General features: G+C 51.1%; 1 protein-coding gene across 8 annotated transcripts in view; it reads left to right on the top strand.

Annotated features, from left to right (window-relative positions):
- Casz1 (castor zinc finger 1) overlaps positions 1-14,223 on the top strand; it is a 144,215-nt gene that overhangs the window by 16,989 nt on the left and 113,003 nt on the right. The window contains exon 1 of one of the 8 annotated variants that reach the window (XM_074081372.1): positions 1,126-2,572. The exons of 5 other annotated variants lie outside the window; for them this stretch is intronic. The gene's annotated coding sequence lies outside the window, so the exon portion shown is untranslated. Of the gene's footprint in view, positions 1-1,125; positions 2,573-11,684; positions 11,892-11,932; positions 13,792-14,223 lie in introns of those variants that run through there. 2 more of the 8 variants (XM_074081374.1, XM_074081371.1) reach the window with 2 other exon arrangements.

Consider the following 14,223-nt stretch of genomic DNA (forward strand, 5'->3'; position numbering starts at 1 on the left):
CGGATCAAAATGCCCCCTGAACGCCCAGCATTTCAAAGCCGCAGAGAAACTAAATAAAAATACAAATGCGCACGGACGGAGCCGGGAAGATAAGTCCTCCAAAATGAAAATTACAGCGTTAGGGCAGTGGGACTAGGGTGATTTGTTTTTTATTTCACAACATTTTATTTAAATTCCCCCCTATGATTAAAACCCAACAGAGCCAAGGAGTCGGCCCAGCGGGGAGCCCTGGCAAGGGTGGGGGCGGGGCCGTGCCCGGCGAGAGGGCGCCTGCACCCCCGGCCCCCGCAGGGCTCTGAGCTCACCGGCTGTGCCAGCCGCGGAGACCTATGAGATCTCGGGAAGCCGAGGCGTATCGGTGACTCAGAACTTGGTGTTGTGCGCTCGACAATAGCTTTTGTCCTTTGCCCAAAACCCTAGGCCAGTGTGTGAAAAAAAATTATAAAATTATGAGATAGTTTGTACTTTCCTTACCAGCCGGTGCCAGCTTTGGGCGCTTTATTTATTCAAGGCGGGGAGGCAGGGAAGGGGGGTGGTGGGGGAGACAGAAAAGAAAAGAAAAACAAGGTAGAACTCGGACAAGGCCCAAGAAAGGTTTGCACCTCAACAACAAACTTTCTTTTGTTTCACGGGTGGGGAGAAAAAAATGAGGAGGAAAAAGTGCAGAAGGCCAGTTGGAACCAAACACAGCTCCCCACGTTCTGCACATAGGGCTCCCGCCCTGGCCGCCCTGGCTGCTCACAGTCCTGAGCTTTGCCTTGTATCTGTGGAACAGGAAAGCTGTTTCCGGAAGCTCACCTCTGGGGGCGGACAGGGGGGCCCAGGGAGGAGGGCCAGAGCTGGTGGCCAGGTGGAGCAAGGAGGGCCTGGGGGTGTCTGGTATCCTGTCCAGTAATGCCCAATGGGCAACAGCCTATGCCCTCACTTCCTGTTGGGCTTAGAGAGTCTTCCTTCCTGGAGTCCTGGAAGCCACTCTTTGCTAGTGGGACTCAGAACCCCATATGGGTCAGGGGCCAGGAGGAGTTTGCTCTGTATCAGTTTGGGTCTGTATTTTCCTCCTGGAAAATTTTTAATTTTAATTCTAAAATGACTAAGATTCAAGAAAGAAGGCCCTTGGGACAACTGGGAATGTGTGTGTGTGTGTAATTGTGTTATTATGCGTGTGTGAGATGGTATGTGTAACTGATTGCACATGGTGTGTGGAAGTGACTGTGTATGGGATTGTGTGTGGTTGTGAGTGACTGCGTATGTAATCCGTGTGCGATTGTGTGTGAGCGAGTGTGGTTGTGCATAGATGATTATTTGTGAATAGTGGTACAGGAGACCGTGATTGTGTTGTGTGTCCATGATGGTACGTGTAAATGATTGTGGGTTGTAAAGATTGTGTGACTGGTTCATTATGTGTGAGATTGTGTGGGTCCCCTTCATCTTAATCCCTCCTGCATTGTAGTAAGATTTGGGGGATTTAACATTTGTATTTTCACTTATCACCTTGTCCCCCTGCCCCATACCTGCTCTCCCAGTGCTCATGTGAGGTGACCTGAGTCCTGGTCCGGGTGGAGATTCTTCTGAATTAGCTCCAGTGGTTTTGTGGGAATCAGGTGACAGTCTTTAGCTGTGGTTGGACCAGGAACACAAAGGCTTGTGGATTCTAGGTGAGGTCACAGAGTCCTGAAGGTGTCCTCACCTTGGACTCAGACCCCTGGGTGTGTGGCCCTTGCTGAGGTGCAGGGAGGATTCCCAGCAGAGTTGTGAGGGGGCTTTAACGCGCCCCCGAGCTTTCACTCTGTGGCCATCACTGGAAGAAGGCATCTCAGAGAGTACTGTCCCTGTTGTATAGATGAAGAAACCAAGGCCAGGACAGGGGAGGCTGCTTGGCCGTGGTCCCCATGGCTAGCCTGTGACAGGCTTGGAACCAGGACCAAGCCTTTGGGCTGCTTGGAAATGGCTCGGGGCAAGGCTGGCCAGTTCTAGACAGTTCTGAATTACATTTCCCTCCACTTGCTCTCCCCAGGGATCAGATTTTATGGCTGTTGCTGGGATGGGGGTGGGTGACTTGTCCTCTGATTTTAGGGACTATGTCAAGGACAGAGCACTGGATAGGGAGACAGGTGAGGGCTTTCTAGTCCCACCTCTGTCACTGGCAAGCAGCTCATCCTGAGATCTGGGCTTTGTCTACATGAGCCAGAGGGCTGGTTCCTTCGTCTCTTCCCGCTTCAGGACGGCTGGAGCTTCCTGCCACCCTCCAGAGTCCCCAGCTGTGCCATGCAGTAAACCTTCTCCCACAACCTGTCAAACCAGAGATGCCAGTTTCCTGGGCTCCCAGGAGCTCCCGCCCCTGTCTTGTACCAGGCAGAGCTTTGCAAGCTCGGCAGGCGATGCCCCTGGCCTGTGCCCGGGCACCTGCTTATTGATAACTGCATGTCTGCGTGTGCCTCCGGTCGGAGCCCTTTGGTTTGAACTTGCCTTGTACTGAGAGGCTGAGATGTGCGAAGATTATGAGCAGGGAAAAGGAGTGGGGACACTGTGACAAGAGGCAGCTGTGGAGAAAGGGGCAGGTTTCATGCCCAGGGTGAGCACCATCTGGGCGGGAGGCCTGGCTTCCAGCTGTGGGGGCTCCGGAAGGGCAGAGCCTGGGAGGAATGATTTTGAAGCCACTACTATGGAGATTAAGGGGATGAGAATGTAAATCTCAAGTAAAAAGGTAATTGAATGTAATAGCAAACACTGCTCGCTCTATGTTAATTTTAGCTCTTCCCCTGGATACAAGACGCTGTATTAGTGTTTTATTACCATTTTGTTTGCACTAATAAAATAGTAAAATTTATTTCAAGGAAGTTGAAGGATGGTTTTACAATGCAAATTTGAAGAAATTGGACTTTTCATTTATGCCTCTGCTATTTTAAACCCTGACGGGTGTAAATTAGCTACAGGGACCAAGCAGACCCCACTGATGGGGACCTGGGAGGTGGGAACCCTGGCAGAGGCTCCAAACTAGCTCAGGGCACAGGCAGAGGGCACTGCACAGAGAGGTTGGGGCTATTTGAGTACCCAACAGGGTGGGATGGGGTGTTGGGGGAAGGTGTGTCAGGCACGAATGACTAGCTTAGGTGAATGCATCACACACTGAACGGATGGGGCGACACATGTGACCACAGACCTCAGGTCTTCATCTTTCCTCTTGGCCCTTTGGCCTCTATCCTGTCCTGACATTGGCCTTGATTAGCCTGGTGAACCCTCTAGGGAAATTCCCTCTCCCCTTTGTCTAGAAAGGGCATGGAGACCAGTTGTTTGGATCACACTCAGTCTTTGAAAGGGGTTACAGATTAGAGGAGCCATTGGAATTTGGAGGAAAGATCCATATAACCCTAAAAGGAGCCAGGAAAGACCTAGGCCAGAAACCTGCCCACTCTTCCTCTTGGCCCAGGTTACTTAAAAAAAAAAAGTGGAGCAGGACTCTCTCTATAAGCCAGCATCCCTTCAAGTAGGACTGAATGGATGGCCAGTCCCTGGTATGGTGCTGTCCATGAATCAAAAAGCTAGAGAACTGAATTTTTTTTAAAAAGATCAAGTGGTCTAAATTTCAGGGAAGCAAAGATAGGTGGGGAGGGAAGGAAAAAAAGTGATAGGAGAGGTTTGCTTTGAGTTTGGGTGAAGAATTCAGGTTGGGTCTTGTTTTATCCAAACCGGTTTGTTTATCTCTGAAAAGTTATCAGGAGCAGTGGCCCAAAGGGAGGCATCAGGAACCCACTTCCAAAGGGTAGGGAACTAAACAAGTGTTCTAGTGTCTGGTGCCTGGCGGAGTTGGCGGCATGTATTGCCCAGGGTTTTCTGGCTGCCTGCCTGGTGCGGGGGAAATGGTGCGCCGGTATTGTTGGTTTGCAGTCCCAATCCTAGGTTTTGGGGTTTTCTAGTGTGTTCTCTCTTCCTTAGTTGGATGGTGTGTGTGTGTGTGTGTGTGTGTGTGTGTGTGTGTGTGTGTGTGTGTTTAGGAGAAGATTCAAAGTGTCGATACTGACCAGGCTGGAATGGAGAATGGAGAGACTGGAGGGATCCATCACAGGAGACACTTGAGGGTACCCTAGTACGAGTGTGAGCCTTCAGTGTTAGGACTCTTCTTGGGGTGGCAGAGGATCAAACAGGTCCCCAATCTCTCCTGGTGACTCTTCTAGGCCTGCCAGGGCCATGACTGGGGCAGAGAGGGCCTGCAGTGACTCAGGTGATAGAAAATATCCAACTGTCAGGCCAGCCTCCAACAGCAGGCCTCTGCTCCCCAGTACTGAGGATGGAGCAGGAAAATTCTCCATCTGAGCCTCTTTGGGTCCTTTTGGATGAAGCAGCTGTGGATGGGATGTCTTGAGATCATGGATTTTTAAAGAATGTGCAGGAAGTAAGGTCCCATTACGGACCAGGAACCTCCTCTTTTCCACAGCTGAGCACCCAGAAGGCCCTGATGCTCTGGCCTGGTAACTGAGGCCCACAAAGGGTGTCCTACACTGCCTGAGGCAGCCAAGGCCAGGGCAGGTTTGGGAGTGTTGTTGAACTGAGCCAGAAAGGAGGAAAAGTGGAGGGTGCATCGTTTAGCTGTGGAAATGGTCTCCAGCTTTCTGAGAGGCGGAGATGGCCCTGGTGTGTACCCAAGGATTTAGAGGGCATCAGGCAGGGGGGTTACACTATGAGTGGATTTCAACCCAAAACTGTAATTATCAAGGAGCAGACGGAAATGGGAAAAGAGGATTAGCAGGGTGCCCCACTGGGCCTGGTGGTGCAGGTGGCTCCAGGAGTACCTGGCCTGTCCATAGGCACCTGCCAGCTCTTTGCTTGGCCTCAGGGATAGGGTGGTCTGCTTGAGGAATGGCTACACTGATCTCTTTTCTATCTGTCTATTCTTAACTTACCCCAAACCATCTACCAGGGTCAAGGGCCTTCTGAGTACCTCTTCCCAACATGTGTCAACATTGGCCTGGGATAGAAGGAAGCTCTATTCTGATTGATTTGACTTTCTTTTTGGCATGGAGTTATGTGTGTGAGATGGGGAGATGGTTACCCTAAAGGACACTATCAGACTGCTGTCCTAGCTGGCCACTGTAAGCCCTGCAAGCAGGACCCACACCTGCTGCCCTGGCCTATATGGTTGGTGGGAGCTTGCTGTTGGGTGCACAGGGCCTCCACAGCTTCTCTCTTAATCTGGAGAAGGCCAGGCCAGACCCCCAAGGTCTTTTGCCCACAAGACTATGCACCTTCCTCTCATCTTGCTCAGCAACCCCCCTGCCCTCCCCCCCCCGCCCCCCGTGCATTGGGCAGCATCCCTGAGTATTGCAACCCTCCTCCTCACCCCACCTTTCCCTTCTCCCTGCCCCCTCCCCTTTCCTGCACCTGTCAGCTGTCTCATTGACTGTCTGGCTTGGCTGCTTCCCATCCCATCCTCCCAGGTCAGCCCTGCCCCCCACCCCCTCTCCCCAGCCCACACGCTCCCCCTTCCTGTCTCTGCTTACGGCTGTCTCTACCTGCCCGTCGCCGCACACCTGAGGAGCTGGGGCTGCCTAACGGAGTGTGGGCACAGTTCAGGGTGTTTACCAGACAGCCAGGATAAGGTCTTAAATCCTGTTGCTGTCTTCCCAGGGCCGGGTTCCTCAGATGGTTTTCCAAATCCTTAATCTTGGTGCCCGCATCCCTGCCCAGCCTATGTTTGATGGGAGCTTTCCTTTCTGATTGAAGCTGAACCCAGCAGGATCCGTCTCGGGGTTGGGTCTGGGTTCCCACCGGTGTGTGATGACATGGTGTCCAGCCCCTTCCTCTCTATGGCTCTTCCTTCCTCCCCTCCTTCCTTTCTTTGGGAATCTTAGCCAGTGGGGGCCAGGATTCTGCTACCAGGTGTTTTAGAGCCTTCTTCAACCCCCCAGCCCCTCAGCAGCGTGGTCATCATGAGACCACCTGCTGCCATTTGGGGTGTGTTTGCGTTCCCAATAGGGCTCCTCCATGTCAGAGGCCATCAGAGTCTAGTTTGAAGAAGGGCTGAGATAGGAGTGGTCACCTCTGCTGCAGCCTCCTGTTTCGATTCTTCATACTCCAAAACACAGAGGCCAATGTGGGGTTTCCTCCTGACACCAAATGCCCTGGCCTGCCCTAGGAGAGCTCCCTAGAACAAAGCTGTTCCTCCACAGGGTCCCAGCATTGCTTTGGGGGAATGACAGTGCTCAGGGGGAGGCATGCTTCTGTTCAGTGGTCCAGGTGGACATCCTGCCCTTCTTAAGATAGCCGAGCCTCTGGGGTGACAGGAAAGCTCAAGTCCCCCCAAGGGCAGGATCATTGAGGCACCCAGGGGTCTCCATGCTTAATATGGAGCAGAGGTGGCTCCTGGGTCTTCCCTTCTGCAGGACACTGAGGACTTGTCTGCCATTCCTTAGGATGGCAGAGGACAGAGAGGCTCTGCTGTGTCCTTAGCCTCCCCTCTCTGGAACTAGGTTGCAAGAGGCCAATTAGCCCACTCCTCTCCTCCCTCTCCCAAGCTGGGAAGTTTCTTGGAGAGGAGGAAGAGGACTGGAGACCATTGTAGGTGGTGGACCAATGGGGGACACCTGGATCTACCTCTCTGGGGGTTCCTTGGGTCTGATGGGCGTGTCCTTTCAATGAGCTAAGCGTCCGTGTGACCTGAACAGACCCTTGTAGTTTCAGCGTCTCCCTGGCCACAGACCGCCTCTTCTTTCTCCCTTCCATGCCCCTTCTCCTCCTCCCTCCAGGCAACCAGTGGGCTCTTAGGTTTCACAACAGCCCAGCCTCCCTCTCGCCAGATCTTCTCACCTTGTTCTTGCTGGGCTCCAGGTGGCACATGGTGCCACCTTCCCATCATCACTGCTCCACGCTTTTCTGTGCCCCTTTCTGAGACTAGTGCACTATCAGAAGCACAGGGGTTCCTGGGACTCAGCAGACGGGGCTTGGCAGTGGTGAAGGGGTGCAGGGGTCAGTTGCTGGCTTCATACTGGGGCCTCACAGCACCCTCTCTATGAAGGCTATTGGCAGGGGAGCCCCTGGGAATCCTGGGTGCCAGGGTTCCCAATTTTATTTCAAGGCCATTTTTCTAACATATTGAGCAATGTCAAGAAATGGGATAGAAAGAAAGGGGTGAGGGAAAATCTGCAGAGTGATAGTTGGGCCAGTGAGGAGGAGGAGGAGGTGGAGGAGGAGAGAGGTGAACTTAATTCATTAGAAAAACTTGTTTACTGGCTTTGCTTAGGCGCCTCCATTTTAAAAGTCTACGTTTACAATAAGTCGCTAATTAAGATACGAAATTAAGCAACAGCTATGTTTTTTTTTCCCTTACACTTTAATTGCATGATTTTTTGTGATGTAATTTCTGGAAACACCCAGTGTACCTCACAGGGCTGATTGTTTGATAAACTAGAAGCACCTGAAACAAACCCAAAAAATAAGCATATAAGTTCAAGAGGGAGTTAAGTTGGATTGGGAAGGACAGAGAACTGTAGACTGTGGGAACCAAAACTTAATAATAGCAAAAATAGTGATAACTTATAAGTAAAGCCATTTATCCTCCTGCTTAACCTCCTCCTATCCAGACCAGAAGAATCTATATTTCCTGGCGGGGGGTGGAAACAGAAGTCAGATCAAGAGGGTCCCCCCAAACTGTCAAATGGGGATCCCCCAACTCCATTTCTAATGGGCTCAGTATTCTGGGCCTTCTTTCATCATGGATTTTGAAGGAAAGGTTCTTTGTCCCCCTGGTTCTGAACCTCAAGACAAGACCAAGAGCGGGTGTGGGGGTCATTCACCCTGGGCTGGTGCTGGGCTGGTTCTTACTCCCCTCAAGCACAGGAGGCAGCGGGAAGGGAGTACCGGTGAGAGAGGCGTGTGCTGCCTTTCACAGCCAGCACCATGGCCCGCTGCCTTTATTATGCAGACCTGGGTGAGAATTGCAGAACTGCTGAGAAACTTGTCTGGAACTTACTCGGGTGGGGAGGAGGTCCAGCTGGGGAATCATAGCCCCAGCATCGCTGTGGGCCACTGGACTCCTGGGCACAGGGCATGGGCAGCAGGTGCAGTAGGGTGGAGGGGACCCCAGTTGGCCAGGGGCCCTGGTAACTTGTCTACTCTGCTCCTGGGGAAAAAGGAATTGCTCCTTTTAATCTCTTTAAAAACCACATTTTCTCCCTGATTATAATTTATGCTCGTGGCTAACTAGAAAACACAAAAATGTATAAAGAAAATAATTTAAAGATAGGTAGTGTAGTAGTTAAAAGGAGTTAGGCAGACAGAAAGACCTGGTTGGAAGCCCGAGATTACCACCTAACAGTGTGACTTTGGATAAATTACTTCACATTTGAGCCTCAGTTTCCTTATCTGTATACTGGATAATGCTCACAATAATACCTCATCAGCTGTTGATGACTTAGTTATAATCCATATAAAATACTCAACACTGAGTCTGCCTCGCAGCACCCTTAAATACTAACTGTTTCTGTTATTATAGTTAGTAAGGATTAGCCCACTGTCTTGGGATAAATGCTTTTAAATTTTTGAAGACAAATATTTTTTACATCAATGAGGTATTTATCTAAACTTGTGCTGTCTAATATTGTTAGCGTCAGGTCACATGTGGCTATTTAAACTTACATAAATTAAAATTAAAAATTCAGTTCTTCAGGCACATTCACCACGTTCCAAGTGCTCGGTAGCCATGTGTGGCCAGTGGCTGCTGTGCTGGTCAGTGCTAGAAGTTCTACTGGGCAGCATTCTAAACAACATAGCCACCTGAGGTTTTCCACTGAGACATTTCCTGCTTTTTGCAAGTGTCTCCTACTGGCTGCATAGTAGTCCAGGACATGGCATAGTCCACTCTTCTTATTGGTCTGAGATTTTCAGTACCCCGTGGGCTCTGATTGGTTCTTCTGGGGTTACCCCTTCCTGGCACTTACATTGTGGTGGTGTCTGATTGGTACTAGGCAGTGAGGGATTCTGGGAGGGGAAACTCCCCTCAGTACCCCATGCCTGGTTCATCCACCCTCTTTACCCCCAGGGCCAAAGACCAGGGAAAGGAGGGACTTGGTTGAAGTAGTAAAAATGAACAATAATGCCCTGTTCTCCACTGACCAGAGGGTCCAGATACACCTTAGAGCCCCCAGGGACACCCAGGGAATAAGGAGTCCTTTCTCAGTGGGAAATGTCATGGAGGGGGGCTGGCCAGGCTGTACAAGTCTCCCTATCCTGTTAAGACCTTCGGGCTTCCATAAGGGCCATGACTGAAGATGCTGTGAGATTCCAGGGTGGGAGTGCTGGGGTCTCAGGTTAGGGGCCTGTCCAGGAAGAACTTGCAATGGCTCCTGACTGTCCTGTTACTGGGTAGGCCGAGTGAGCATTGCAGTGATGCTGGGGTCGTAGCTCTCCTCCTGTGGCCCAGGGCAGAACTCTGGGTGAAGGGCTGTGGGCAGGGCCATCAGGGGAAGTAATCCCCTGGGCAATGGGCAAGACAGATAGGGAGAGCTGAAACCGGACCTGCTGATGTGGCCCTTTCTGCTCGCAGCCGATCATAAAATATGGCTCAGATTTTCATTACGGGCTCTATCGATTATCTTCTGGGACGGATGAATTATAGAGAACATTAAATTTTTTTTAAAAAGCAAGTGAGAGAGGAAATATCTGAATGAGTTTGGGTGGTCGATGGCAGAAAGGGCTGAGCCACCAAGCCTGGTCTCTTGAGCAGGGTAAGGACAGAACCTGTCAGGGCAGGTAGCCTCTGCTCCAGCTCTGGGCCTCCTGGGCCTCCCTGGTCTTGGCCTTCAATAGAGGAGGCCTGTGCTCCCCTAGGCTGCCTTTACCAGGCCCTATCGCCTCTAGGGACCTGCCTAGGTTCTGGGAAGGTAGAAACTTAGGGTGTTGACAGGCTCTGACTTGGAAGTGGCACCTTTTCCAGTCTTTAAGTCTTCGTTACTTGGCTGTGTGTGTGTGTGTGTGTGTGTGTGTGTGTGTGTCAGGGCGGGAGGGGGGTGACTCTGCACTTTTCCTTCCAGGGATCCTCTGAATCTGGAACAGGCAAGGTTCAGAGGCGGTGTTGGTCTCCTGGGGTCAGGACTGGGATAGGAGCGCCTGAGAATGTGGACATCACGGCCCACTGCAGCTCATCTCGTTCCTTCTCTCCACAGTCACAGTATAGAGGATCTCTGTTTTCCTCTGTCACCTTGGGAAAGCAAGCCTGGGTCCCACTGTTGTGCATTCTAGTGCAGTCTGGGAAGGAAGTCTCTGACCAGCCTGCCCCTCCCTCACTTGCTCTCCACTCCTCACCTCTCCCTCATCTTGCCAGGGGTCAGACAGTCCTGGGTTCAAGTGGCTTCCCAGTGTGTAACCTTGGGTGGGTCATGTTCCTTCTTGAGTCTCAGTTTATCTCAACTCTCCAATTGAGATAACCCTCTACCGCCCTGAGTTCTTGCGATGATGGCATGTATTGATAAATTAAAATCCTGAGTACACAGCGCTTAATAAACATGAATGACTATTATTTTCTTCCTTTACTGTAGCAGAGTCTAGAAACCTGTTCCTCCCCCTTCACTTAGGCTTTTTGATTTATTTGATTTGTCAATGCTTTATGGCACATATTACGTCCTGGGCACTTTTCTCGGCATGTTACACATAATAAAATCACTTAATTCTCATGACTATACTGGAGGAACTATTTTTGTCTCCATTTTATTGATGGGGAAACCAAGGCACAGAGAGGTCAAAGCAATTTGCTCAGAGTCACACAGCTCAGGAGTGGCAGAGTCTGGATTCATACCTGGGCAGTCTGGCTCCAAATCCTGTACACTGAACTCCTTGGCCTGCTGCCCAGTGGTCTGGTGGAGTGGCGTATTTGTGTGTACATGTGTGTGAGTGCAAGTGCATCTGTGTGTGTTCAAACAGCCCCACCCTTCACGTTATGTTTGACCCCATTCAGATTGTCAGGGACCCCATCCTTTTCTGGGGTCCTCTGCTGGGTAGAGTATAACTCCCAACCCCCAACCTGTCCACCTCATCAGTGCTTCACCGAGGCCACCATAAAAAGGTAGTGGTTTCCATGGATATCCGTCTCCCTCTGGTGACACACCCTTTTTTGTATAACTCTGTTCCCTAGAGTTGATTGTTTTTGGCACGCAGCTCTGTAAACTCATCCAACAATTAAAAAAGGAGGAGGGGTTGGAACAAAAAGGAGACAGTAGCCATGGGGTGAACGACATGTGGGAAGGACCTCTGGGGTATGGGTCTCTGCACTGTCCCCTGCAGGATGGTACTACGGGCAGAAAGGCCACAGAACCAGCTGTCTGGGAGTTGTGCTTGTGGAGTTCTGGTTCCTTCCAATGGAACTGTGTTCTTGCCCTCTTTCTTCCTCCTTCAGAAATCTGAAGTGGCCCATTCTCGGGGCCTACGCAGTCATCTCTGGAGGCCACCTGAAGCTGTGAGATGCCAACTTGGGCCGATTTGAATATCTGCGGCTCTTGTTTTGGTTAATTGTGTATGTTTGCTTTGCTGTGTACCATCAAATACTTACTGCACTGGGCGTACCCGTCGTAGGCTGTGTGAGATCACAGATGAAAAATGCAGTGAAAAACACTTTCGTGCCACAACACATCGTGTAGGATTTTTGTATTAAGATGTGGATTTTTTTATTGTTTTTTTTTTTTCCTTTTCCATACAGCCCTGAAGTTGGGCAATATGCATGTCTGTGTTTTTGTTTTCACTCCGGGTGGTTTATGAAATCTGCTCATTAGTGCTCTGTCCTCTCTCCACCCCGCCTCATCTTCCACCATCTAGCCTGGAGAACGCAGATCTTTCCCCGCCATCTCTCAGTGTCTTCTCGCCTTTGAAGAGAAAGTGGGGGCCTCCCTCCCTGTTTCGCATTCACCCAGGTGAAAATCATGGAATCCTGTAGCCCCGCTCCCTAAACCCAAGACTTTGAAACAGATGATCATGGTGGTGGGAGGTCCTGATCTTGGGGAATTTCTGCCTCCCCATGGAGGATGAAGCCCCTCAGCTGGAGAGAAGAGGCAGAAGTTGCCCCATCCCCTCAAGAGCTCCTGAGTTAGAGTGCCCCTCTCCTGGGTGGCTTCCTGCCCCCATCCTGTCAGATGACAGGTAGTGATGAGCTGCCCACAGCTGGGACCTTGTTCACAAGGCAGGGTCAGGTGCCCCTCCCACTTGCCAGGTGTGCTCCCGTAGGTCTGGCCTCCCCCAACTTTAAGCTCAGCCAGAAGTGCCTGAGCATAGCTGCCATTGCCTTTGGCTGTGATCTCTGATCACATCCTGGCAGCTCTGGGGAATTTGCTGGAGATTGTTTGGAGGCCAGGAGAAATGAGATTCAGGAAGGGAAATAGCATCAGGTGGGGGTGGGTGCTGAGATCCTGGAGAGGGAAGCAGGAGGAACTTTCAGGTGGACCTTGGAGCCTGCCAGTCCAGGCCTGGCTTTGGCACCTGAGCCCATATGACCTTTGGCAAGTTATCTTTGTGCCTGTTCTCTCTAATCTGTCAGTGGGGACTGTATTGTTCCTGCTTTCGTGTTGTAAAGATTTAGCAAGATCAGGCCGATATAGCACTTGTACTGGTGACAAGTAGGTGGCATTTAGTGAGTTAATGTCATTAGTTCTCATGGAAGCTGATCCGATCTGCAGAGGGATCTTGGTCACACAGTAAATGCAATTCTTCTTGGAATCGTTGAAGGAGGGTCCCTGAAAGTTATGAAGTCATAGGGCTAATGGAGGAGGGGAAGAAACCAAGGCACAGGCTGAGGCTTCGGGAAACTAAGCAGAATGGAGTGTGAAAGTGGCCAATGAAGCATTCTGGCGGAGACAAGGGAGAAGCTGCGCCAGGTCCATCTGAGTCTGACATGAAATCAGGGACTAGTTCAGCTCTAGCAACACTTACACCGCCCACCATGGGCCAGCTGTTGTGCTAAGTGCTGGCGACGCAAGGATAATTAAGACCTGGTCTCTGCCCTTGAGGAGTTCAAAATCCAATGGTGGAGACAGACTCGTGAACAAATTACTTTAGTCTAGTATGGATTTTAATGCTGGGACAAAAAAAAGCGATGTACAAGTAGTGAAGAAGAGGGACATGTGGACCTCCTTGGGGTACATTCTAGAAGGTTACGTTGCTGGGTCTTAGAGAAAGAGGTGGTGGTGATCTGGGCATTTCTGGAGTATCCATTAAGGCCCTTTCCCGTCCCTGGCTGGCAGCAGACTGCTGGGCAAGGAGGACGGCCTCTGTCCTTCCTCCTCTCCTTGAGTTGACTGGTGAGGACACTGAGCTGTTGGGAGATTAGTTGGCTCAGCTGAGGGCCCTGGTGAGTTAAGTGGCAGAACCATACCTCAGACACACATCTTCAGGTCCCATAACTGCACTTGGCTTCTCCTGTCTTCACCCTGGGGCCGCTGGTCAAAGATCCCTGCTCTGGGCTCTGCACCTACTGACTGGGATTTGTGCTGCTGCCATGACCCCCGGGGCCTGTGCCCTGTTTGGTAAATGGGTCAGGCCACTTGGTTGGGGACAGTCCCGGAGCAAGGTTCCACCCTGATGGGTATGGAGAAGACTGAGGAGGAGGAGGCCTGGCCACACCCTGCATTCGGTTGTTTTTACTGCCAAAGCTGAAGGTTCCCTCTGGCCTGGACAGGCCCCTTTGTCAGCTGAAAGAGACAGACAAGGATGGCCAGGGTCTGGAATACACTCTTTCTCTGTAACTGGAGCGGGACACAAGACACTGGATAAACTACTGGTGTGCGGTCAGACTTCTAACTCCTTCCAGGAGTCTCAGAGGTAGACGTATTTCTCTTGACCTTTTCCCTAGGGAAATACGCATGTCCACTTGCAAAGCTGGAGTGGAGTGCGGCCCCTATGTTCCATGCTGGCTTTTAGGTGGGGCCTTTCTGATGGGATACTGGAGTGGAGCCTCGCCTCCCACAGGAGGGTGTTCTGGGGGTGGGAGCTTTAGGTGGTCTGAGGCACCCCTTCCTGTAGCCCAAAGCCATTTTGGGGTGAGTAGGCTGCCCGGACTGTGGTAGACTCTGTACTAATGAGCAGACTTGTTTCAGAGCTCTGAGGAGTGAGTCTCCCAGTGGCCCTGAAGTTCCCATTAAAGTGTTTTTTCCTCTTTTTTAAAGAAAAAAATATTCCCAAACTGGAAAACAAAGGAAATCCACTTCCCCCAAATCACACGAAACTCACATTAGGGGCCTGGCGGGAATCCAT

Source organism: Castor canadensis, chromosome 7 (assembly GCF_047511655.1).
Source record: "Castor canadensis chromosome 7, mCasCan1.hap1v2, whole genome shotgun sequence".
NCBI classification, from domain to species: domain Eukaryota; kingdom Metazoa; phylum Chordata; class Mammalia; order Rodentia; family Castoridae; genus Castor; species Castor canadensis.